Below are 25,811 nucleotides of genomic sequence, written 5' to 3' on the forward strand. Positions count from 1 at the left end.
ACACAGGCTCATAATGAGAACCTCCAGACCTGTGACCATGCTGCCGAGGCAGGGAGGGCTGGTGATCCCCGGGGATCCTGTAACATACTCACTTATCACACCCTTGAGTGCACAACTCAGAACAGACATCAGGATCACTGTCCAGGAGTGTCCCAGGTTAACCTTCCTCCTGCTGCCTGGCTGGGCCTCCGTGCCATTCTCAGCAGTGTGGGCAAGCATCAGCCCCAGGGCTCAGCTGATCCTTGGCTAGTGGATGGGTGGCTTCCATGTGTCCCTGGGAATAAAAGAGGAGGCATTCATTAGCTTCAACTGCCCCAGCTCCAACCCACCAGGCTAGTCGGAGGGGCAGCCTCAAGGTGAACGCTACAATTGCCTGGGCTCGGGGTTCAGTACCAGGCAGTCAGCCCATCCAGGCCACTGGGCCCCTGTCCTGGAACTTATCACCTCCTCTGTGCCATCCTGCTTGCTCAGGTCTGGTTAATCCAGCAATGACAGCCTGGGATGGATCCCAGGCAATTCACACACGGGGCTAGGACTTAGGGCTTCTTGCACCATGAGTAAATGTGTGCACATTTGTAAATCTGAGAGGGGGTATAATTTTAGAATCCAGTGCCATTCTCATTTAGCTTCGAATTACACTCTCACCTTCACCGTGCAGTGGCTACATCTTTCTCAAGGGCGGTCAAGAACCCCAGACAAGTAGGGCATTTGGAGAGTCAAGCACAACTACACAGAAAAACAAGCACACCAACAAAATGTGTGCTAGACCCTCTCCCTGCAGTAATCCCACCACCCTAATATTTATTTCATTCTATTATATCACTGTGATTGTTGAGGCCCTTCCTATTAACATCAATAACATAAGGGTGCCTGGGTGGCTCAGTCGTTTAAGAATCCGACTTCAGTTCAGGTCATGATCTGATGGTTTGTGGGTTCTGGCCCCACATCTGGCTCTGTGCTGACAGCTCAGAGCCTTGAGCCTGCTTCAGATTCTGTGTCTCCCTCGCTCTCTGACCCTCCCCCTCTAGCATTCTGTCTCTGTCTCTCAAAAACGAACTAAAAAAAAAAAAACCCACATTAAAAAAATTAAAAAAAAAAAACAGACTACATGCTGATACAAATCTGGCCCCTGGCCACATACATCTTCTTAATATATACCTAAGATTTGAACATTTGATAGATATTCTGGCTTTATATGAAAGTCCTGAAGCTTCTCTGAAAACCCCTTGAGTGCAGCACCATCTGCACGAGACTAAGGACAGAAATCAGGTGCAGCATGGCCCTATAGCAGGACAGGGGTGGAAGCCGGGACCATTCCCCCCACGGATGGCCAAGCAGGCCTCCATAGAGGCTCCACCCGAGCTGGTGCCCACAGCCAGCTTCCTCCCTGACCATACCTCCCAGGCTCTCTGAGCTCCCTGAGCTGACAACTTGCAAGGCAGCATGGGAGCCGAGGAGAAGTGAAAGGGCAGAATTCACTGCATGCACAGGTGCTTGTGGCCCGGAAGGCTGTGCACCCCTGGGTCACCAGCCGCTGCACCCCCCTCTTCCTGCACTGAGACAAGTGAAGGACGGAGAGCAAAATGCAGTAGGCTGCTGTGCTCCCTGGCTCCTCCCCAGCTGCTCTACATACAGAAGCATCAACCTGCCCCACCTGTCGATCCTCCTCCCTTCTCCCAGCCAGCCTGGCACATACCCATTACCTCAAGGAAAGGGCTTTCATGGGGCATGTCCGATACCCCCTCTACCCCCAGTACCACCATGACCCGTGCCTGGGAGTTCAATTCCACCCACCGGCACTTCCCCTTCCCAGGGGAACTAAGCAGGCCACATCAACAAGCACGAGACAAAACAGAAACAGAAACCAAAGCCCACATCCTGGCAGCACAGCCTGCTGGTCGCTGCAGTCAGCCCTGGGAGCCCGCCGCTGCTGGCTGAGATGCCGCCCTGGCAGATGAAGCCGCTGCAGTCAGAAGAGGCTCCTTTCCGAGGCTGGCCTGGCACCGGACACCTCCTGCTTCCTGGTCTGCAGGCTCTTCCACCAGGGAGCTGCTGGGGGCTGGACAAGGAAGCAACAGTCTAGCAGGGGTCCCACCCCTGCCTCCAGGTACACATGTTGTCCCCAGCCCCCGCTGACACTCCCTGGCCCCTCAAAGCAGGTCCCTGGTGTAGGTGGCATGAGGCTCCTTTGTGGACCACAGGGCGTGAACTAGAAGTTTTTGGAGCATATGAATGTGTGAAGAGCCCTTATAGCAACTAATGTGGGCAGAACTTAAAACGCTTTTTCTAGTGCATCATCTCTCATGATTCTCCCAAGACTCCTGCAGGGAGGGCAGGAGTTATCACCACCCACCCTACCCCACTCCCACCCCCACCCCCATTTCAGAGACGAAAACTCTGAATCTCAAGACATTAAGAGATTAGGCCAAATCTACACATTTGACTCAAACCCTGGTCTTTAGGCTCCAGAATCACCCCTCTCCCCATACATCATGCCTTCAAGCTGCTTCCCATACGTCTGCATGCACCTGTCCCTCATTCACTATAATCTACTTAGTCTGTTCTGTAAGCCGCTTATTTGTAAGCATACAGCCCGAGTCTGTCCGTCCAGCTTCATCAACATGCCCAGGCACTCCTCTGAGACCCTGCTCCCTCCTCATTCCTTTGTGAACCCTCCTAAGCCCCCAGCTATTCCATCACTGATGTTCCCACAGGACTTTGAACATCCTTCCATTGAAACATAATGTCCCATCTTAAAGTTATTATTGTCTGTTTCCCCCTCCACATGATGAATTCCTCGAGGCCATGGAATTTCTTTTGGATGGATGGACAAGCAAGGCTGAGAAGGGCTCAGCTAAATGCTTGGGTGATTGCACCATCCAGTGTTATCAACCAAACAGTGATGTCTAGTGTTCTTCCCTAATTTTTAGGCCACCTCATCATGGAAGGGCTCTCTCCCACAAAGCACCATAAATATTGGTTTACAGTGGCCAGGGCTACCTTTGCAAATGAGGGAATAAAGGATGATGTTCACTCTCCTCCCACCTCCAAGAGCCATCACCTGGACAGAGGGGTCAGGACAGACGAGTGGATGCCTTGGGTAGGGACAACAGAGAAGACATGTCACACGAGGAAGGCTAGGGAAGGAACAAAATGTCCCAGGCATCCCAGGAGAAACTGCAGGCTCCTATGTGGGCAAGGGTCCAAGCTGAGGCTCAGGTCAGAGAATAACAATGCCTATTCTGTTATTTCTACAATGTGCTGGCACTCTCAAAAGGCACATCCAGTTTTCATGCACATAGCATTCATTTCCCAAAGAGGTTTAACCAGCAGCTGCTGGCAGGAAAGTCCCTCTGCATCATTCTCTCCCCTCCACTATAACTATTTAGGGTAAGCTGGACTTGCAGGATTGAAGCTCTACTTCCCTGACCGGAACCTAAAAACCAAACCTCCCCCCACTCTCCGCCCTCTCTCCATGGCCCAGAACCTAAGACTGGAGCCAGGAAGTGGCAGGCAAATACATCCCTTTGTCCCTCTCAATCTCCTCGTCCCCAGATCTCCCCTCAACCCTAGGTGCCTACAAAGTAAAGAGTAAATGCCCCCCAAAACCCACCGGGGGAGCCCTCTGCTTACTCAAAGTGTCCTGGTTCTTCCCACGGGATGCAGAATTGCTTTTACTTGTCCTGTAGTAAGACCAGCTCAGAACACAAGCAGATTTGGCAACTTCTGGAGTCAGTGAGAGACTATGTGAAAGTGCAAATGCACCTGTGTCGACTCAGCTCCCCCAGGGGAAGACCCAAGCCCTTGGGCCTGACTGCCATGGAAGAGGTTGGTGTACCTGGGAAACAGGCTGCCCACACGCTCCATTTGACCCTGTCCTTACACTCCATGCCCCCTCATTTAGGGCTTAGAGTCTAGGTTTCTCTGCCTGCCGGGCATCTCACCAATCTGTCTTCTTCCTCACTTGCAGGCTACTCTGTCCTGTCACCCTCCTCTCCTTCCTTCCTTCTCCCCAACCAGCCCCTCCTGCCTTGCGTGCCTTTCTCCATGTCCCCTTCTAAACAAACCCTGACCACCCATCCCCTACACCTTGGAAGGTGGTCTCTGGCCCTGTGCCCCTCCTCTTTCCTTCCCACCCCACCCCCTGGCCCTGGGTAGCTGCTGCCTGCTGCCTGAAAGGCTGGACAGCTGCTGGGCTCTCTAATTAGCTGCCTGGCTGCCGTCCCAGAGCAAGGCATGTGTTACAGTAAAGAGCTGCCTCACCTCCCCTTCATCAATAATCCCCTATGCAGATCCCATCAGGCAGCAGCTGAGGGGCCCTGGAATCCTGGTCACGTGAGACCAGCAAGGCTTCTCCTGTCATCTGGAAAAGGACAGTCAGTAGCCTAACAGTGTCACTAAGTGACCAGGAATTTATTTATCAAGGTTCTCCCTATTACTGCCCATGTCCTTAGGGTATCCCATAGGTTACCCCACCACCTCCATACCTTTGTAGCAATGGGAACCCTGCCCTGCCCCTTAGTTGCCTCACCAGTAGAGGCAGAAAGATGCCCAGTGAGCCTTTTGGAGGATAAGCGTGAGCCCTCTGAACAGCATGACACCCAGTGGCCTGTTTTTCACAGCTTTCTATAGCCAAGCCACCCCCAGAGATTTCTAAACAACCAGAGACTTAGTCCAAGAAGTCCCGTGGAGGCTAACATGTTTATTCAAGGTGTTGTATTCCAGTGGTCAACAAATATTTATCAAGCACCTGCTGAAGGCCAGGCACTGAACTGAGTGTGAATAAGACAATGCTCCTGCCCCCTTGGACCTCACATCTCTGTGGGAAGACAGACAATGATTAGGCTAGCTGACATGCCATAATGTCTGATAATATGCCACAAAGAAGGGGAGATGCCTGGTGAGGACAGAGAAACTGGATGTGGAGAGCACGTCTTAAACTTCTCTAAGGAGGTAGCATTTGGGCATAGATGAGAAAGATGCAAAGAAGCCTTTCTTTCTTTTTTTTTTTTTTAAGTGATTTGTGTGTGTGTTTGAATGTTTATTTATTTATTTTGAGAGAGAGAGCTCAGGGAAGCAGCAGCAGCAGCAGAGAGAGAGAGAGAGAGAGAGAGAGAGAGAATCCCAAGCAGGCTCCACACTCAGCATGAAGTCCAACGTGGGGCTCGACCCCACCACCATGAGATCACGACTTGAGCTGAAATCAAGGGTCAGACACCCAATTGACTAAGTTACCCAGGCGCTCTGCAAAGAAGGCTTTCAAAGAGCTTTGGGAAAAGCATTCCAGGCACAGGGAATAGTAAGTAAAAAGACCCTAAGGGAGGAGCAAGCTAAAAAACAAGTTTGAGAAACAGCAAGGCCAGAACAACTAAAAAGTGTAATTAAGGGGTCAAATGTTCCCTGCCCCTCATTGCAAAAGTCATCTGGTGGTCCCTACAGTGCCAGCTGGGCCATGGCAAAGCCCCAGTTGCCAAGGGGACATGCCCAGCACAATTGCCTTGTGGGCAGGGGCTGGAAGGTGCAGGTCCCAGTCAGCTTTGGCAATATATTTATTAACAAATAAAAGTAAAGTTAAATATCTTGTTGACTGATGGCCTGGATTTTCCACTGTTTCCCATCAAAAGAATTTAAGTAAATTTACTAGGCCTTCTCTAACCTGATTATTTCACTTTAACAAGAAAGTAAATGTTCCTTTTCAACTCCACCTGGTTTGTTAAGTTTTCTGTCATCTGAAATCAAGAAAATCCTGACTAACACAAGTAATTTTCCCCCACCTGGAACATACCTTTTTGGCATGAGAATCACGTGTCTGAGCACCACCTGCCCACCTCTGCTGCCATGCAGACCAGTGGCTCTGCCCTTGCACACAGTTAGGAGAACTGAGAATAAGGTCAGATGCCTAGCTAGCTGCGTCCCTCTCAGCAGGATGTCTATAGTTTTGGGGGCTCCAAACCTCCCTTCTGGGTGCTGCCCAGACTTTGTCATTTCCCCTTTCACCACACATGACCCTTGCCAGCAACCTAGCGTGCCTTGACTCTCTTCTACAAACTGGATATGGGAAAACTAACAGTGCAAGAACAAGTAGTGCACAACTAGATTGTTTTTCTATAAGCTCTAGAACAGCATTGTCCAATTTGATAGCTACATGTGGCTATTTAAATTTAAATTTACTAAAAATGAATAAAATTAAAAATTCCATCCCTCCATTGTACTAGCCACATTTCCAGTGTTCAACAGCTACATGTGGCTAGTGTCTACCATATTGGACAGTGCAGATATGGAATATTTCCATCATCACACAAAGTTGTATTGAGCTGCACTGCTCTGGAGCTTATCCAGGGTGACCAGAAGGCTGCCAGACATACAGACCTAAAACTCAGCTACATTTTCTTGCTCTTGGAAAAGCTTTTCTTGTGAATAGATACCCCTGCCCTTCCTCTCTTCCTCAGGCTCAGGCCTAGTTAACCATTGTTAAGTTGGGGGGTGGGGGAGGGTGAACCATTGTTTTATGAAAGTCTCTGTCCACTGCGACTTATATCCAAGAACCAGGAGAGGGCTCTTGCTGAATGAGGTCAGCCCCTGCGTCTCTGGCTATAACTCAGTCTAGGGGTGCTGCCTGGAGTGTTTAAAAAGTCCAGAGTGTTTATTGGGCACCTCCTGTGTGCCAGACAGCTTCCACACAGAACCCCTCACAAATCTGGGATGGAGGCATTAACTCAGATTTACTCAGGAGGGGTTGGAAACTCAAAGAAGTTAAAGGGAAGGTCAAGTTTTTACTAGAACTTTTTTCTCTTACACCACTCAGGAGAGATGGGGATGTATGGACAGGAGATAGGGGACTTCATTTACCCATAGCAATGGGCAACCCAACAGTTGACAGTGGGTTCTCATGTCAGCTGCCCCTCCCAGCATATTCAAGTCCACCAGGGCCTTGGGAGAGCTGCCTCCAAGGGTCTGCCCATGAAGGCCCAGTTATTGAAAGACACCACATTGAAACCACAGGAAGGCCACAATACAGAAGACAAACCTGAGAAGGTGGTAGGGGTCGGAACACAGACATGTGGCATTTCTCCTGGGCAAAGAAGGGAGGGGCATGAGAAAATTTTGTTATAGAAAGCTATGTGAACCATGAGTTCCTTACCTTTGCCTCCCCATGTCCTGGGTAAAAACTCAACATATAGTAGGGACTCAACATCCAAGTGCAGAATGAGGAAAAAGGCAAGGCGCAGGTACTTCATGAGTGAGGGAGGAGGCCCGGCCAAGACAAGACTGAACAGCAGATGCACTGGGGGAAACACAGGAATGAGATGTACTGAAGAAGCTGTGACAGTTGCTGTCTGCTCTACATGTGACCCAATCTGAATGTCCCCTTCATTTAAGTAATGGCCCAGAGGAAAGGACAGCATACACCTGGCTGGGTCCTGACTGCAGCCAGGCACTTCCACCATGAGCGTAAGCCCTACAGCCCTGGCCCTCCACTCAGCCTCTCTCTGGACAGCTCCATCTACTGTGAAAGCACTGAGCCTTGCAGCATGTTCAAAATATGGCTCCAAACAGCACTTAGGCAAGAGTAATTAAAGGGATGTTATCGCAGTCAGTCTCTCATTAGCCACATAATTAGACTGCTGAAAATAATTAACATTCCTTTTGACAAAGGAAACAGAGGGCCCATTACATTCATTAGGACAACCTCAAACTAGCCTGAGGAAGGCTGAGAAGAGAACTCATCACCTCCCACCTCTGCACAGGACAGAGTCAGCATCAGGTAACACAGACCTGGTGATGAGTCCTGGCTGAGGCCTGGATGCCCCAATGTATGTGTTACAGATAAAAAGTAACACCCACACATATTCAGAGAAGAAAGACTTGAAGGAAATGCATGACTATATCACTATGGCAGGACCAGGGGAATATACCTGCCACCCCCAAGGCCCCAGAAAATGGCAGAAGAGACATTTTCTAGGAAGAGTAAATCCATTACAGCACCAGAAAACAAGGAGTGATATGGGGTCCCTGAAGATGGAAGGCAAATGGGAATAAACTGATGGAGAAACCACAACCCCCAAAATAAAACCATGAAAAAAATAACAATATTAATAGTAACTGACACTCACACAGCATATAAATATGACAGACACTATTCTTAGAACTTTGTATTCTTTCATTTAATATTCACAATAATCCTTTGAGATACAAACTATTATCATCCTCACTTTATGAATAAGACTCAGAGTTACACAGCTTTCTCAAAGTCATGGTACTAATAAGTGCTGGGTTAGGATCTGAACCCAAGCAGGTGAGGCGAAGGGTTTTGTGCTCAGTCAGAGGAGCAGCTCTGGGGGCTCCAAGTTTGGAGCCAGCACACTGGGGGCTCATGAGAAGCCCTGAGTGATGGGTGATTGGATTTGGAGCAGCTGGGCCCCTATCCCACCTCTCCACCCATGTTTGTGTCCTGGAACTTGGGGCAGGGGGGCAAGGGGACACCTAGACACCAGTCCCTAGCAGACACATCCCACCCCCTGTTCACAACCAGTGATTGGCATGGAACTAGGGTTCACAGAGCGGTGACTGAAAAATCTCACAATACAAAGAGAGGAACACATAACAAAGACTCACCAAACATTTGACAGAAACCAAAACTGCCAGAAAAGCACCAAATTTGAGAACAGAAGTTATAAAGAAAGCAAAATAAAGTTGACAGAATGAAACGTTTTTAAAGCACAATGAATATCCCCTGAGGGATGGGAAGGGCTACTGAATCCATGAACCAAAATAAGACTGACACCAGAATGATAAAGATCTTACAAGTGAAGGAAATACACCATGGCTAACCGGTTATCTGGGGATGAAAGAATAGAGTAACCTCATTAAAATTTTTCTTTATGTATTTCTATTTTTCTAAACTTCCTATACTGAATATATATCCCTTTGAGTACTGGAAAAGTTACTTTTTAAAATGTCTGGCATGAGGTGGGCGCTCAGTAAGATTTGGTAGACCCTGCCCCCATGTCAACCCTTAGCCCTATCCAGGCCGACCCATGATTCACTGCTCCCCAGTCACACAATCCACACCCCCAAACTCCCGGTCTCTGTGCACATAGCTGCCCTCCCGGAGTGCCTTTATCTCTCCTCCCCATTTACCCATATTTGCCTTTTCTTCAAGGCCCACTTAAAGATTACTTGCATTAACAAAAGGTCCCTGAATCCCCCTCAACCCAAACTCCTAAGGGCACCTAATTCTCCAGGGTCATGGGACAGGTCTGGTTGAGCTGCCCTATGGGGTCATAGTGCTGACAACTTACCTGCCCTTTACCTTTCAGTGAGTCCAAGTCTGTTCTCCCAACTCTACTGTAGGCTTCTTAAAGACATCAAGAGGCATGAGCCTTCTTTTTATATCCCCCTGTGCCCAAGAAAAGCTGAGAAGCTTTCACAAGAACATGCTTACATGTCAGTTGAGTGAATGATGAATGAATTGCTCTTCCTGCTGGGAGTAGAAGTGGCAAACTATTGTGGAGATTTGGTTACTCAACAGGGTGGGGCCCAGCATGGCACATAGGTGGGGTGCCCCAAATGGGCCACCTGGTTTCGTTCCAGACAGCTTTGAACTCCTACCCCTTGCCTAGGATCCAGAAATACCTGTAAACCCAGAGGGTATGATTGGTAAGTCTAAGGTCAAAATGTTGATGAGCAAGATATTTATATGGTCTTAAGGTATCTCCCCACAGATTGCTTACTAGTAGTGAGGGAAAATTAGTAAGTGCACAGTGAAGAAATTGGACAACACCTTAACCAAGAGCTCTAACTTAACACCACATCATAAGGGGCAAATGGCCAGCCAATGCCTCTAGATGTAAGACATTGAAAAAGACGCAACATCACTCATGTAAATCCCAGTCAGGAGTGTATAACCCAGAGTCTAAACATGAGGCAACATCAGACAAAATCCAAGGAGAAAAATATTCTATTTTTTTAAAAATGGGGAGGGGAGGCTATATTCTTCAAAAATGTCAATGTCATGGGGGCGCCTGGTTGGCTCAGTCGGTTAAGCATCCAACTCTTGATTTTGGCTCATGTCATGATCTCACAGTTCTTGAGCTTGAGCCCTGCATTGGGCTCTGCACTGACAGCACGGGGCCTGCTTGGGATTCTCTCTCTCCCTCTCTCTCAAAAATAAATAAACTTAAAAAAAATTTTTTTTAAGTCAATGTCATGAAAGACAAAGAAAGACTAAGGAACTATTCTAGAGGCAAGGGGACTAAATGCAATATGAGATTCCAGAGTAGACCCTGTACTGAAGAGGGGAAACTGCTATAAAGGACACTGTTGGGTCAGTTGACAAAACTGGAATACTGCCAGCAGATTAGATAAAGTATTGTATCAATGTTCAATTTGCTGAAGGTTATATAAAACAATATCTTTATTCTTAGAAAACCCACACAGAAATGTTTACAAATAAAGGTCCCTCATTTAGGCAACTTAATCTTAAATTCCAAACAAAAATTTAGACAGAGAAGGAACATAAATGATAAAAAAAAAAAATGAGGCAAATGTTTAAAAAAGTGAATCTGGATAGAGTATTTGGGTGTTTTGTACTATTCTGGCAACTTTTCTGTGACTTTGAAATTACTTCCAAATAAACAGTTTGGAGAAAAAAACAACAAAAGAGCCCCTTCCACTAGACAGGGTGTGGGGTAGGAGTGGAGAAGACATAGAGAGTAAATCCAGGGAGAACATCGGTCATCACATGTCTGCACTGGGCACAAATATAACCTTTTGGGTCTATTTTTATTACATATGGTTAATATTTTCTGGAGATGTTTTGACATCACTTCTGTCCACAAGCCTACCATAATGAGTCAGGTTGTATTTGTTAAACCACAGCCTTCTAGGTGTTTCACGATATTTCATTCCCCCTGCCCCATCACCACCAAATTTTGTAGCTAGTCGTATTCAGACTGCCTGACCTTAGGCCCTTAGGCCATATTCCTCCCTTTGGAGATCTCGTGCTGGCTTTCTGGGGTGCATGTCCCATTTCCCACACCCCACCACCATCACCACCACTGGACTCCAGAGTAGACTTTGCTCCCACCACCACACACACACACACACACACACACACACACACACACACAGAGCCTCCCTCCCCAGGTGCCCTGTCATAGCTGGGTGTGGTCACCTTTAACACAGCCAGACAGCTGACCCAGTCTCTTTAAGCAGGCTCACTGCAGGCTACCGGGAATCAAGCAAACCATCACATTGTACAAATTCATTTATTAATTCAGAAATTAATATGATCTGATATGCATCTTTTATGGGCAGACTCCTCAATGCTATGTAGATTGGAGTATGAAAGCTGAAACACCAGAGTGGGGCCAGTAGTTTTTAAAATATTGGAAATATACAATCTTGGAAATTCTACCAACACCAAACACCAGAAAACTGGTAATAATAGTAAATTACACTCTTACAGTGCTTTTTACTTAAATGAGCCCCTTCAAGTTCATCTCATTATTTATGCATTCATTCACACATTCATTAAACAATCACTCAGGATCTGTGTTGTGCCACCAGGGGCAGGCAAAGGCCACAGAGGTAAAGGCCCAACCCGGGCCACAGGAAGCTGCCATTCTACATGGCCCTGAATTGCCCAATTGGCCTGTACACACGTGCTTAGGGTGCCAGCCATGATGGGGCAGTGAAGAAAACTATTTGAAAGGACAGAAAACGAGAGAGTCAAAGAGAAGTTATTGTGACTTTGGTGCACCAATAGATTTTGCTGTTTCTAAAAACATGACTCTATATGATGACTCTATACTGATTTATGTGTAATTATTTATAGGACCATAAGCCCATGAGTGCTAAGGGCCTCTAAAGGTCTTATTCCAGCCCAAACAGTAAGTAGAGGTTGCAATCCTGAATGCCAACAAGGGTCAAGCAGCCAACTCAAATTAGTTAAGACTCAAGAGCTATTAAGAAAGCAGGACTGACAGGTGACTTTTTTGCATGGTTTTAACATATACTGAATTGTCTGGGAGTGCCATCACAGTGCAGTTAGAGGGGATACTATACTTTGTATTCTTTGAAATATCACCAAGAGCGGTTGACCATCTGGGAAAATCACGTCAACCTCAGCAGCACCTCTCCTGGTATCTGAGTCACCCACACAACAGACCTGGATCCTGTGGGTATTTGTGGCTGTCACATTCTCAGTGATTCTCTGCACAGGTTCAAGCATCTGACTTCTTCCTTCTGTTTTCTGTGTACTTGTGCCTGAGCAATTACGTACTAGAATACATGACACTGTATTATAACTAACTTTTCCTTTATTTCTCTGTTATATTACAGTTAGGGCATTATATTGATTTGTTTAAAAAACATGTATATATGTGGGTCATATTATTTAGGAATTTTATTTAGGGTGATCAGAAGGCATTATAAATATTTGCTAGATAAAAAGGGGGCACCATTCCAGATCATGTGCCCTTAGAAGCAAGAGAAACTATAGTGCCAAGGGGAATCAAGGGGGAAACAGAATTAGGGTGGCTTCAAAAGATAAATCCCACAGAAGAAACTCAATGGTCTCTTACAGATATTGACATGAGGATCCTGAATGATGGGTATATAGACAATGTGGTCAACTGATGGGGCATAAGAAGAAAAGTATTCAATTGGGCACCTTTGGGAAATTTCATCTCCATATTTAATTTAAATTATACTATATCTCAGCATTTTCCAGCATAGTGACAATAGGTAAAAGACCACAAGTCATCCATAGGGGCCAGGGAAATGATAAATGGTTTAATGTCTGGAGGCAAAGATGTATTTAGAAGAAGTCAAAGAAATAGGTGCCAGGCTTGGTCTGGGGAATATCTTCTTAATGGATGAGAAGATGAGTAAACAGTATATAAGAGGATGCTTAAGGATATTTATGGAAAATGCTACATGGTGAGGAATCATGGACAGGAATAGGGATAGAGAAATGATCTCAGAGGACCTCCAATAGGTTAAAAGGCAGACCAGAAATATTTAGGGCTCAGATTCTGAGAGGGATGGTTATTTAATGGGGGGGAGGGAGGATGTGGTCTAAATTCCCATAAGCATGCCCATCACTGTCAAATAGGGACAAAGGGCTTAAAAAAAAAAGATGTCTTTCAATCAAGAGGGGATACCTAACTGATTCATGAGTCGTCCCCAATCTGAGGACACTCAGGGCCTGGGAAGAAAGGAAGGGAGCAGCCTGCCAGATTGAAGTGCCAAGGGAAGGTCCAGAAGCAAGGCTTTCTGAGCCTGGTTCTTCTACAAACACTCCCAACTCCATCACTTCTCAGTTTCCTCATCAAAAAAAAAGAGAGAGAGAGAAAAAAAAAAAAGAATAAAACACAATGGAGTGGCGCCTGGCTGGCTCAATCAGTAGGGCATGTGACTCTTGATCTTGGGGTCCTGAGTTCAAGTCCCACACTGGGGACAGACATTACTTTAAAAAAAAAACACAATGGAACACTTTATATTCCATCATTGTACATCTTTCTATTGTTTTCAGGCTATTCCAGGAGTGTGTGTGTGTGTGTGTATACACACACACACACACACACACACACACACACACACATATATATATATATATATGTATACATATATACATATGTATACATATATATATATGCATTTTTTTTTAATGTCAGGTCAAAGCAGATGTAGGGATTTACAAGCATTTTGACTCTCACATGAGAAGGTGTATCACTTCCTAGAAGGAAGTAGAGGGACCAGGCTCACTTGGACTCCAAAGAAACATCCAGATGTAGGAAGTGCATCCAGGAACCAGTTTACATGGGTCTCTGAGAGCTGATTCAGCCGACAGGGCATCAGATGTTGAAATGAGCCGCAAACACCCAGTAGGTAGCTCCCACTTTGAGGACACACCAGTTCATGCCAGAGTCAGGGAGGTGGGAAGAGGAAAGCATTCTTGGTTCAGGAGTCATGCAGGGTGTCTAAGTGAGGCAAGTGAGGCAAGAAAGGCCCTTGCCTCAGACACAAACTTCAATGTGGTGCCAACAACACTTACAAATCAAGATGAATGATCTCATAATGCAATATTTTTAAAAAATCAAATTGGTAAACGAAGGCACTGGCTGTCACGTTGGAATCAGGGCTGGGATTAGGGCAAGGCCAGAGGCAAAGGTAATGTGAGGTTCTCTGATGTCAGAAGAGTCTTGCATAACAAAGGCCAGTCCCACCCAGAATGCCAATAGCACCTCTGTGGACTAACACCAAACAGCATTACAATCCATTTTCCAAATTCAGAATTCAGAATCTTTTAGATTTTCTAAGAAGTAGTGTAGAACACAACCCATGCATTACGTAATCCCCACAGCAGAGTCTGGGGCAGCACCCTCAAGTAAACACACAAACATTTTTGTGGCCACATCTATGAATAGTCACACTCTGCGCAGCAGATAAGTCAGATCAGGTTTTGCCATTACAGGAGTTAAAGAAAAGTTTTTGGTTTTTGAATGTTTTGGATTTTCAAACTTCAGATAAAGGAGTGTGGGCCTTAATGGCATTACATTAGGTCTCTCAAAGATAAAAGGCAGCAGATTGGACCCAACCTTTTGTTAAAACTTGTGCAGAATAGAACACTGCAAAGTCCTCACTGGTGATCACCCAGAAGAAGGTGATTTCTAAAAGTCAGTCAAACTCAGAGCAGACTTACAGCAGCATTTCCCATCAGTCAACCAACTGATAGTAAATCCATTTTGTGTGTAAAACCCTGGGCAGAATCCTGGGAGGTAAAAAGACATACAAGACACAGTTCCAGCCCTCAAGAGCTTGAAAGATTAGTGGGGACAAGAAGGTAAACATAAATCATGATACACTGAAAACTGAAGGGAGTTAATCCACATCCACAGTTTAAAAATGTCGAAACCATTAGTGGGTGGGAGGGGGGATGGGTTAAATGGGTGATGGGTACTAAGGAGAGCACTTGTGATGAGCACTGGGTGTTGTATTAAATGATGAGTCACTAAATTCCACACTTCAGAAGAGATTCATAAATATGGAGAACAAACTGAGGGTTACTGGAGGGGTTGTGGGAGAGGGGATGGGCTAAATGGGTAAGGGGCATTAAGGAATCTACTCCTGAAATCACTGTTGCACTATATGCTAACTAATTTGGATGTAAATTTTTTTAAATAAAAAATAAAATTAAAAAATAATAACAAAATAAATTCCACACCTAAAACTAATGCTTCACCGTATGTTAACTAAGTGGAATTTAAACAAAAACTTGGAGAAAAAAAATGTTGAAACCAAGGTTCAGAGAGGTCTCAGGTCTCGCATAAGTTAGCAAAGTTAGCAACAGGCATTTCATGGCACAGATCAGAATCTGGGTTTGCTAACTGCCCTCCACTGCTCTTTGCCGAAAAGCACATGATAAACTGCCAATTTAGTGATGAAATTCCAAGAGGAGTATAAGATCCCAGCTGAAGTGGTTTGGGTCAAATATACCTTTGCAGCAAAGATGAGGTCTGACTTTGAAAAAGGACTTTGATTTGGGGAGGCAGAAAAGCAGAGGGCCCTCTGGGCAGGGAAACAATATATGGGCAGGGTAGCCATGCAAGAGTATGAGCCTCCTGTAAAGGGCATAGAAGGAGCTATTGGGAAAGGGAAAGGGAAAGGCAGTGCATGGAGACCTTGAATGCCGGAATGAAGAACCTACGCTGATGCCCCTAAGGCAGCATTTGCCAACCGTTTGCTTTCCACCTCATGACTTGCCATGACTGCCCACCACCCTTGTGGTGCTCTGGGCTCAGATTCTTTCCATCTGAATCCTGGCTCTGATGCCAACTGTGTGACCTTGGACAAGCTGTTAGACCTCTCTTTGTTCAGTTTACTCATTTGTAGGATAGAAATAATATAAGTGTCTCTCCCATGAGGGTTAAATGAAAGAGCATGTTTATGGTACTGAAAACAGTACCCTGCATTAGGAGTATTCATTAAGTGTTAGCTGTTGTTAACTATTTTTATTTAAGTTAAATTTTTAGTTTAATATGTACCGCAGCTGCATCCTGAGCAATAGTAGCCATGAAGTCATGGGCTTCTCATGACAGTTATGGTTTTGATGACACACATATATCAGAAGGTTGAATCTAAAGTCCTAATTAAGGCACCGAGGATAGCAGGTCTGACACTTCCAAGCCCATGAGAGGGGCTTCAACAGGACGGCTCAGGAAGCTTGATGTCTGACCCTGCAACTAGGAGGGCATCTGCCTGGCACAGGACCAGCATCTAATCACCACCTGAGGCACATAAGGTGAGAGACACAGACTGGCCATTTGCTATCAGAGGAGCCAAGGCAGACGGCTGAGCTGGGGGTTCAGCCTGCATTCCCAGCTTCACTGCACCAAAGGCCACACGATTTCTTCTTCTGGCTAATGGGGCCACATGCAAGAGAAGGCTGGCATGAGACCAGAGCAGGTCTTGTCCAAGAGGGCCAGGTGGACAGACTGCAGGACCTTAGCTGGAAGACGCTGGAGGCAAATCACTGGGTTTTAGGAGCTGAGGAAAGAACAATCATCTAGAATAGAAAGGAAAATTTGCTCTTTTCAAGACAACTGGAAGTGACTGATCCTAGCAAGTGGTGGGGGAGGAATCTCTGAGAAACCCATGAATGTGGCCATAAAGGAGAATCAGCACTACATACCTGCTCTGCCCAGGAAGCTGGAAGCCAGCAGACCACAGGCCTGGCCAAGTGAGCCCTTTCCGGTCCCTCCCAGTCCAGTGACAAAGGACTGGACATATTAACTACTGATCTGAGACTACGTTTTGTGACTTAAAGAGACAGGACCTTCTACCGCCCAAGAATGACCCAAAAAGTTATGGGGTCTGACTGAGTTTTCATCCCAAGGCCGGGAAAGAATGAATCCCACTGAATAAGCATAAAAGGACAGTGGAAGACAAAATAAAGTCACTTTGTAAGTACACCCCCGATGAGTCTTGTTTCTTTACACTCATTAGAAACATAGCTATTAAAATGAAATGTTTTGTCCCTATACCAACTGAAACATCAGTTTCTAATTAGTTTCTAACATCTCTCACATTCCCAGTGGTATGGTAACCACCACTGGAAATAACTGGTATAAGGGCAGTAAGGAGTTAAGGGGGAAAGCAAGGCAGGCAGAGGCAGAACCTACCATTGATTTGGTAGGTTCAGTGGGAACTCATTTGCTCCTCAACCTTGAATACGATTAAATGAAAATAGATATTGTACCAATGGATAGCAGAATCCAAGGATCCTTGGACAAATGGCATTGTTCAATGGGAAATCAAGATGGCCCAATTCCATGAAGAAAAAAGCTGTGACTCCCTGAGTTCCTAAGCTGGGCTTCCAGGCAGAGTGAAGGCAGCAAGAGGAAGCATGTTCTCACTAACACTGAGTCACCTGGAAAGCATCAGCCAAAGTCCCCAGGTCCTGGAGGCTTAGGGGGGATCCTGGGTTGAAACAGGCCCTGGAGTCTGCCAAATCCAAGTGCAGAATGTGAAACATACACCAATACACAACTTCCCTGCTGCCTTCACTTGGGAACAATTGGAGGATGAGGGGAGTGTGAAGTTTAAGTTTTAAGACAAGATAAAAGGGATGCTCCCCTCAGTTTAGGGGATGGTGTATACAGGGTAAAAAGATGCCACCTCTTAGCTGCCTGACTTAAATGGTCAAAGGAGGAATGACCTGACCCAGTCCCGCTTTACAAGACGGGACTTGCTCCTGCACTGACTTTGTCCCTTAATTTCCAAGTTGGCTTCTTTCTCCTTCAACTCCACCTCTGTTCTCCCAGCTCTGACTTCCTACAATTCCAGACCAGCTAAGTTATTTCTGAAGAAAGGACCAAATTATCCAGACTCTACTGGATCAGCCAGCTTTATTGCTGGAGGATATATTCTAGAACCTCTCTTCCAACATTTTCACTTTACATATAAGGAAACTAAAAGCCAAAGCACTCACACCATGTGCCCAGAGTCACTGAGCTGAGAGAACCCAAATGCCTGCTCCATTATACACCATCATGCTAACTTTCAAAGAGAGGTAAGCTTACCTCCATGGGCCACCATCTCAACCTTCATTCCTCTTCCACAAACACCTCAAAATGATAGAAGAGTTTGAATTAACTTGCATGGGCGGGAGGGTGGGGAGGGGGGCGCTGCCTGGGTGGCTCAATCAGTTAAGCATCTGACTTTTGATTTTGGCTCAGGTCATGATCTCACAGTTTGTGAGATCAAGCACTGCACTGGGCTCCACGCTGACCGTGTGGCGCATGCTTGGGATTCTCTCTCTTCCCTCTCTCTCCACCCCTCCCCAACTCTCTCTCTCTTTTTCAAAAATAAATACATAAACTTAAAAAAATTAACTTGCCTAGAACAAACAAGGATGAAAATGAGGAGAACCACCTCAATGAACTAGCTGGTCACTTTGAAGGGAGTAATCAGTGGCCACAAATACTTTCTCGGAAGAACAGGATAGTCCAATGCTTGGTACGCTTTGAAGAGTATACCTGGGGCCTCAGAGTCATAATCAGGTCTCCACAGCCGGACTATAATGATGAGCAGAGGAAGGTCCAGAAACCAGGTTGGAGGATGCGATCTGGAGTCGAGCATCTGCAAAGGTAAGCTATTATGACTAGTGGCAGTAGGGTGACAGAAAATGCTGCCCAGAGAGTCTGTTAAGTGAGAGAACAATTTTGGCATCAAAATGAAATGGGGTTTATGAGATATATTCTTATGCCAAGCAGAAAGCCTGTTCCCCTTATAGTAACTCCCAGGCCATCTGGTCTACTTCCTCAGTGCAGGGTACCAACATCTCTCTCCTTCCTGAACATTCACTGGGATGTTGTTTTTCAAATAAGAATCTACTTCCATCTCCTTTTAACTAGCTGTGTTTACTCCACATCAGCTCTCCTTCTTATGTCTAACACTATCTCCACATTCACCTTCTCCTCAACATTTGTTCCATCCTTTGATCCAAAGTTATAGAATGCAATAGAATCAGACTGATCTCAGTTCAAATCCCAGTTTGGACACTTGCTAGCTGTGTGACACGTGCAATCACTTTATCTTTCAGAGCCACAGTTTTTCCAGCTGTAAAATGAAGATAATTAATAGTAGCTATCTCAATGCTGTGAGAAAAAGAGAACTTATGTCAAGTGCTTAGCCCAAGGCCTGGCATACAGTAAGTATGGTGGCTGACATTGTTATCGTTCTTGTGATCACTGAAGCCAGCTGAAGCTCCATTTGTGGAATTAAGGCTCAGAGGGCTGCAATTGGCTGTCCAAGGTCACACAAGTGAGCCAGGGAGGGATCCAAAATTCCCTGATTCTGGAAGCCTTTGCCAATCATCAGCTCCTGCACAAACGACATCATTGCCCAATGACCTAGAAATCTGAGTATCTGATCACATCCAAGTACCACAGCTGATGATTTAACGAGCACTCACCATGTGCTAGAAAACGGATCAGGCTCTATGAAAGCCTCAAGGCATCTATAGGTCAGCGTAAGAAAGCCATCTCCTTGTTTGTAACAGGTAAAAACACAATTACAACACAAAAATCTGAAGCTGCTCCTGGTGTTACCCAGTGCCGACAATATTTCTCGTCCATGTTTAAGAGGGTAGTTGAAAGTAAGACCAATGCCCTGGATACCTTACCCCTGGCCTTGGAAAGGCCTCTTTGGGAATGAGAGGGAGGGGGAACCTACAGACTAGAATGGGCTCTGGCCAACGCAAGCTATAAAAAAAGAAGATAGGGGTTGACAATAGGCTAAAAATAGGTCCCTGCCATTGCTCCAAAGAACAGCGATTATTGTCTCTAAGGTGGGCTTCTTGCTGCACCAGGGCCTGTCCCTCCATTGACCGTGCAAGCACTGAAACCGTGGGGCCCAGGAAGCACATTTTATCTTGAAGCATGAATCACCCTTCAGAAGTCCAGAAAAGAATCCTCTCTTTGTGGCTCTTCAATCTCCTTCTTGGCTGGCATCCCTAGATCCTCAGGGCTGGTATCAAGGCCTTATGAAAATTCAGGGTGAGTGACCTTTCTGATGGAAACAGACCATTCCAGAAACTCATGTGACGGGTTGCCTCTTAAAAACTGAAAAGAAACAATGAATGAACAAACCAGCTAGAAAGCATTCATCATTCAAGTCCAACTGCGGAAGCAGTCAGAAATGGCTAATCCAGTGTGTTCTGAATGCGGGGCTCCCAAAGTAGAAAGGAATGGCAGCAAGTGCTCTCAGATTATGCCTCCTGATCTATTAGATCTCCCTACATTAGGTAAGGATTTGACAATGCGAGTCTTATTTTTTTAAACTGTTGTACTTCTAAAGGATGGAGCAGCAGGAAGGAGCATTCTGAGACCCAAGTCTTGTCCATGTAGACTGTTGGCCCTAATTTCAAGGATGCTGTCCCTTCTACAATACCAGTCACACTAGAGCCAAGAGCCCTGAAAGGATATCAAACCCTCTGCTGGGAAGCCAGCAGAGTAAAGGATAATGGGGAGCTGGATGTTCAGAAATTGGCAATAGCTTTGGTTACTCCTCAGATTGCCAGACAGGACTGTGACTGACCCCAAAGATAGAAGCACCAACATCAGAGGAGGGTAGAAAGCTACCTTTCAGAGCCATCCTTTGAAAGAGCAGGGGACCAATACCACTCTGTGACCTCAACCCCACGAAATTTATATATAGGAGGATTGATGTTAAAATGAACATTGAGGACAGCCTTAGGGTGGAGGAGAGTGGGAGCCCACACCTGCAGGAGGGGTGTGAGCACAGGGAAGGGAGCAGGCCCTCCTTTTCATCTGGGGATGAGACATTACTTATTCAGCTTCAGCTCTATCTATGGATGTGAGTTGCAGGGGTAAAAGCCACTTCCTTTTCCTTAAATCACAGCAGCATGGAGCATCCCACAGTGCAAAGTCTGAAGCACATGTACATCTAAAACCAAACACATGGGCACCCAAACTTCATCTTCATCTCATAATGAAAAAATATAAAGTTATTAGGGTCTCCTCTAGTACCTGAGCCTAAAACACCATTAGATCCCAGGAAAGGAAAACTCGCCCAACACAGACATTCACACACAGCCACTGTGCTCTCAGTGTGACTCAGTTTTCCTCAAGGGAAACCATAACCAAAAGTGTTGCCTCCTAGCCCTTTCCCAGAAATCCGCTCCCACTTTACTTTTAAAATACAACGTCTCTGGTTTCTGAGAGGTGGTGGTGGAGAAGGCCTGGCCAGAAAGGCTGTATTTCTTCCTGTTCGGAACAGCAGAATCCCTTCTGACGTTCCCTCCTTAGCCAGGTGTTACCACAAAGGGAGCTGAGAGTTTGCCAAATCAGAAATCACCACACCTTAAAAGGAATGTGCTTGCAATGAAAGAAAAAAAACAGAAAGAAAGAAAAGAAAAAGAAAACCCACACCGCCCTTATCTATAAATTGGGAGTGAGGGGAGGAGCTAGGAGGAAAGTAAAGGGATATAAATTTGAAAATAGCCAGGCTATGCAAGGGTTAGATTTCCCTTCCCTCAAGGACAGCCAGATCTGATACGGTCTCTGATAAGACCAAACGGCTTCGCCTTACCGCCCGTACCCGGGTCTCAACTTATAACATCAGAGTCCCCAACATCACTGGAGACCCTTCTCAGAGCTTGGAAGGGGACTTCCACTGACGTCCAGGCTAGACACTGTCTAACCAGGAAAAATCCTACTAGGAAGGAGCTCGAAGATACCTGGAAAGCAGAGACGGACAGAAAAACACTTGCGGCCTCTGTGCTTCTGATTAAAAACTACACTTTTAAAACCAACGCTGAGCTTTGTCCATCACAAAAGCTGTAATTTAGCCCTTTCCTGCAAAATGACACCTTTCCCTTTAGAAACAATATATAAGTCTGATACAAATGAAATAAACACAGTACAAGTTTCCCTAATTCATTTAACATCTTTCAAGGACCCAAGGCTCTTAAATCACTTTACAAATTGTAAAACTTCATGCCTCATCGCCTTAAGAGAGGGAGTCAGGGGAGTATCATTTTCCCATCTTACTGTCAGTACATCTGAGGAACACCATGGAATAGCCCTTCTCTCACCACTGGGGGTGGGGAGGTCAGGCCTCCATATCATTACTCTCAGCTCTGAATAAATAGCTTGGGATAAACCCAGTGGGGGGCTAAGCAATAATCAACCCTGCCCATTTAGAGGAGAAAGGTCCCTACAAGTGGGCCTGTGGTGTTCTCTGGTCTAGCACCTGCACCTGACTTCAGCCATAACTTCCAGGACCACAGATCTATGGTTCAGAGGACTCCATTTTCTCCTGCTACCCCTTACTGGTCTTGGAACCTCCCTTACTCCAGTGCCTTTGAGTGGCCAAAGTCAACACTAAATCAGCTCGTCATCTGGCCTCCAAAGACCTGTTGTCTCCCAGTTACCCATCTCTCTCCCCAAATACCAAGCCTTGGGGTGGAAGGCCAAACCTCATCCCAGCCCGCCCCTCCATGTCTCTAGAGTAACACGGACCACCCTGACCCAAATACTTGTATCATTAGCCCATTTACAGGAGCAAGCAAGAGTCACCCAACAGTCCAGCCCCCACCCCCACCTCCACCCCCACCCCCAGTGCCTTCTGTCTCCACAGGCAAGCAGATGTAGCACTGCCTTGCAACCAGGGGGAAAACTCGACTCTCAAAGGTCTGTCCTTTCTAAGACGAAGAAAGGCAAGGGGCAGTCCTATCACACATGGAAGCCAGTGGTCATATGCAAACCAGCATGGGGCTGGAGACACCTCATTCCTTGAGACACAAGGTCAGGGACCAGGGATCTGGATCCTGGCCCATTTGTTCTACAGAGAGAAACACAGTATACCACCCTCAGGGGAAGCCATTCAGCCCTCACCTTCACCCCTCTTCCTGGTTATAGCAAAGAGGGAAACCCAGGCCTCGTGAATATCAAAGTCTGAAGACCATTGTTAACAGCTCATTTGTTAGTAGGTGCTCAAAACACATGAGAATTGGCGAGCAGAGCCCCCAAGGTTACATTGGCACTGCTCTCTGGGGCCCTGTTCTCTCTCTCCAGGGAGGGTTTGAAGCAGTATCAGAACAACCTGCCACCCTAAACTCTGTACCTGAGGCAACCACACATATCTCCGAGGAAACCTCGGAAAAAGTCCCAGGAAGGAAGGAAAGGGGGTCAGCTTCTGACTGGGCACAGAAAGAGGGAAAAGAAGACACCTGGGAAAGAGGCCAATGTCTCCCTGCCCTTGCCATGAACAGGGCTGTAATGGTCCCCATCTCAATCCTGCATTTCCCACCAAGGACTGGAAATCAGAAAGGGCAAACAGAGAGCTGGCGGCCAGGGGGCTGGGCTGGGGGCCCCTGGGCACTGACTCGGAGAAGGGAGGACACATAGGTGTGCAGTCCACCATCACCCAGTTTTTCCATTCACCCTCGGGAGAAGGCGGCAGGGTCATCTAGGCACGGTTCCATCCCTTTCAGCAAAGTCCTTAGCCTCAGATTCAGGAGGGTCGGTGTTTCCCACTCCCATGCCCTGGCTTCCTAGCTTCCACTCAAACTGGCGCCCCCTCTGCACTCCCGAGGCGGCCTCGGAGGTGCTCTCCTCCCGGAGGAAGGGGGATATCAACCTTCCGGGGCCAGACATCTCCGGCTGCCTCCTTCCCCTCGCACCTCCCCGATACCCCTTTGTTTCAGGCGGGGAAAGTTGCCAACGTGCACCCCTTCCCCAACACGCCCCCTTGTGCGCCCATCCCCCGCAGGGAATCCAAGCCCGGGCGCACCTTCCGATCTGCGGCTCGCTCTCGAGCCGGGGCAGACGCTTCGAAACCGAAAGCAAAGAGGAAGCAGGATCCGGCAGCACCCCCAGCCCGGTCGCCCGGTCTTCCCATCACCGCACCATCCCCGGGCCCCCCGCACTCGGCGCTGGAGCCCCGCGCGGCCACCTCAACGGGCGGCAGAAAGGCCTCTCCGCGGGCTTCGGGGGCACCTACCGGTGCGGGGCCGAAGCTGCGGGCAAGGGCAGGGCAGGGCCGGCCGCCCGCCGGGTGCAGGTGCGGCCAGGAGCGCCGTCTCCCGGGCTCGCTCCCGCTCCTCCTCCCGCGCCGGGACTCGGGGCGCTCTCCTGCGCCGCCGCTCCCCGCCCCCACGCCCGGAGCTCGGGCTCCCCCCGCGTCGAGTTGCCGGCGGTGCCTCCCCCACGCCGCCGGCCCTCCCGCGCCGCGCCTACTCCCGCATTGTATGCCGGCGCCCGCCGTAGCGGCGCGGGGCCCGGGGGGCTGCAGCCGCCGCTGCCCGGGCCGAACGGAGCCCCCGGCGGCGGCGGCGGCGGCGGCGGCGGCGGTGGCACTCACCCATAGTACGGATGCTGTGCAAACTGCACATGCTCGCGTCTGACAGGCGCGCTGCCTCCGGCCCCGCTTAACTCCTTGCTCGCCTGCTAGCCCGCTGGGTCCGCTGCCCCGCCGACCCCGCCGCCTCCCGCAGCCAGGAGTCGGCCGCACCCTGGGCGCCTGGAAGCGCGCCATCGGCCGAGGCCGTGGCGCAGGTGGCTGCAGTGCAGAGCTGCTCGGCCCTCCCGTCCCCTGCCACCCCGCCTGCATCCGAGGTGTCCACAGGAACCCGGCGGAGAGGACTAACTCGGGACCCTCACCTCTTAGCCTGTAGGAGTTGTGGGGACGGTGCGTGCGACACCCCCTGTGGGGATCCTGCAGGTCTTGGCCACCTGAGCGCCACGGACCACGTGGTGTTGCAGACCTACTCTGTGTTGGCATTGTGCTGCGCGCTATCCATTCGTTGAATCAGCCCTGCAAGGTCATTTTTATCATCCCCATTCTCAAGATGAAGAAACTGAGGCCTGTGGAAATTAAGGAATTTGCCCAAGGCAGGGCCGGAAGCTCCAAGACCCACAATTTGATCTATACTGAAAAGATTAAACACAGGATGTTCCTTCTGAGGTCACTCTAGATTCTTCTCTTGGACGGTGGAAAATAATGGATGTCAGCTGGAAAGCCTGGAGATTCTGGATATGGATCTTGGGAAGTGGGTGAGAGGGCCCTGATGTGAGACAGGCCCTTCAGACAGGTCCCAGGTCCCGCAGAAAGACTGAGCAGGAGTAGGAATGTAATTGAACCCCTATGCCAACTCCAAGCCTCAGTTCTGGCACTGGGTATGGCAGCCAAGAGGAAAGGACATTTAAAAAAAGTTATAGGTAATGCCCCCTGGAGCTGTCCTTTTGTAAACAGTCTATCCTAAGGGGGCCAGTGTCTTTTTCTCATACTCACACAGACCTTAGGTGTGCCTAGGCCTGATTTCTCCTAGCCCTCCTAACCCTGTTTTCCCACCTGCCACAGTGACAAGAGTTCTCCCAGGCCCAGGGCAGCAATGAGTCTTGAAAGAAAAGGAAACTGAGGTGCATCCAGTGGACTTGCCACATCCTGGGTGAGAAGCTGGGCTGCTTTCCTACTATCTGAACCTAATCTGATCCTATTCTCCTAATTGCCTAGTGAGGCCATTGCTCCACCAACTTCCTGTCCCTGGCCAGGATATTCAAAGATCAACAAAGGTGCGTCCAACTAGGGGTGGGCAGTGTGGACAAGGAGTTCTAAGGCCATCCCATACACACCTAGTTCTTGGGCTGGCTGGGTCATTCTTTGCAGAAGGAAAGCACTGGGGTTTGATGAGGCAGAAAGAGTTATATTGGATTTCTCAAGCCATGTGTTGCCAGTAGCAAGAGCTCTTGACTTCCCAAAGTTAGTTTCCTCCTTCC

At 47.7% G+C, this 25,811-nt stretch overlaps 1 protein-coding gene across 15 annotated transcripts in view; it reads right to left on the minus strand.

The window, feature by feature from the left end:
* Positions 1-24,717, minus strand: part of TMEM229B (transmembrane protein 229B) — a 39,813-nt gene extending 15,096 nt beyond the window's left edge. For 3 of the 15 annotated variants that reach the window (XM_045451343.1, XM_045451334.1, XM_045451344.1), the window contains exons 1-2: positions 9,303-9,450; positions 93-274 (exon numbers count right to left, since the gene is read on the minus strand). The gene's annotated coding sequence lies outside the window, so the exon portion shown is untranslated. The other 12 variants (XM_045451347.1, XM_045451346.1, XR_006705117.1 and 9 more) reach the window with 11 other exon arrangements.
* Between the last annotated feature and the right edge of the window lie 1,094 nt (positions 24,718-25,811).

Source organism: Leopardus geoffroyi, chromosome B3, assembly GCF_018350155.1.
Source record: "Leopardus geoffroyi isolate Oge1 chromosome B3, O.geoffroyi_Oge1_pat1.0, whole genome shotgun sequence".
NCBI classification, from domain to species: domain Eukaryota; kingdom Metazoa; phylum Chordata; class Mammalia; order Carnivora; family Felidae; genus Leopardus; species Leopardus geoffroyi.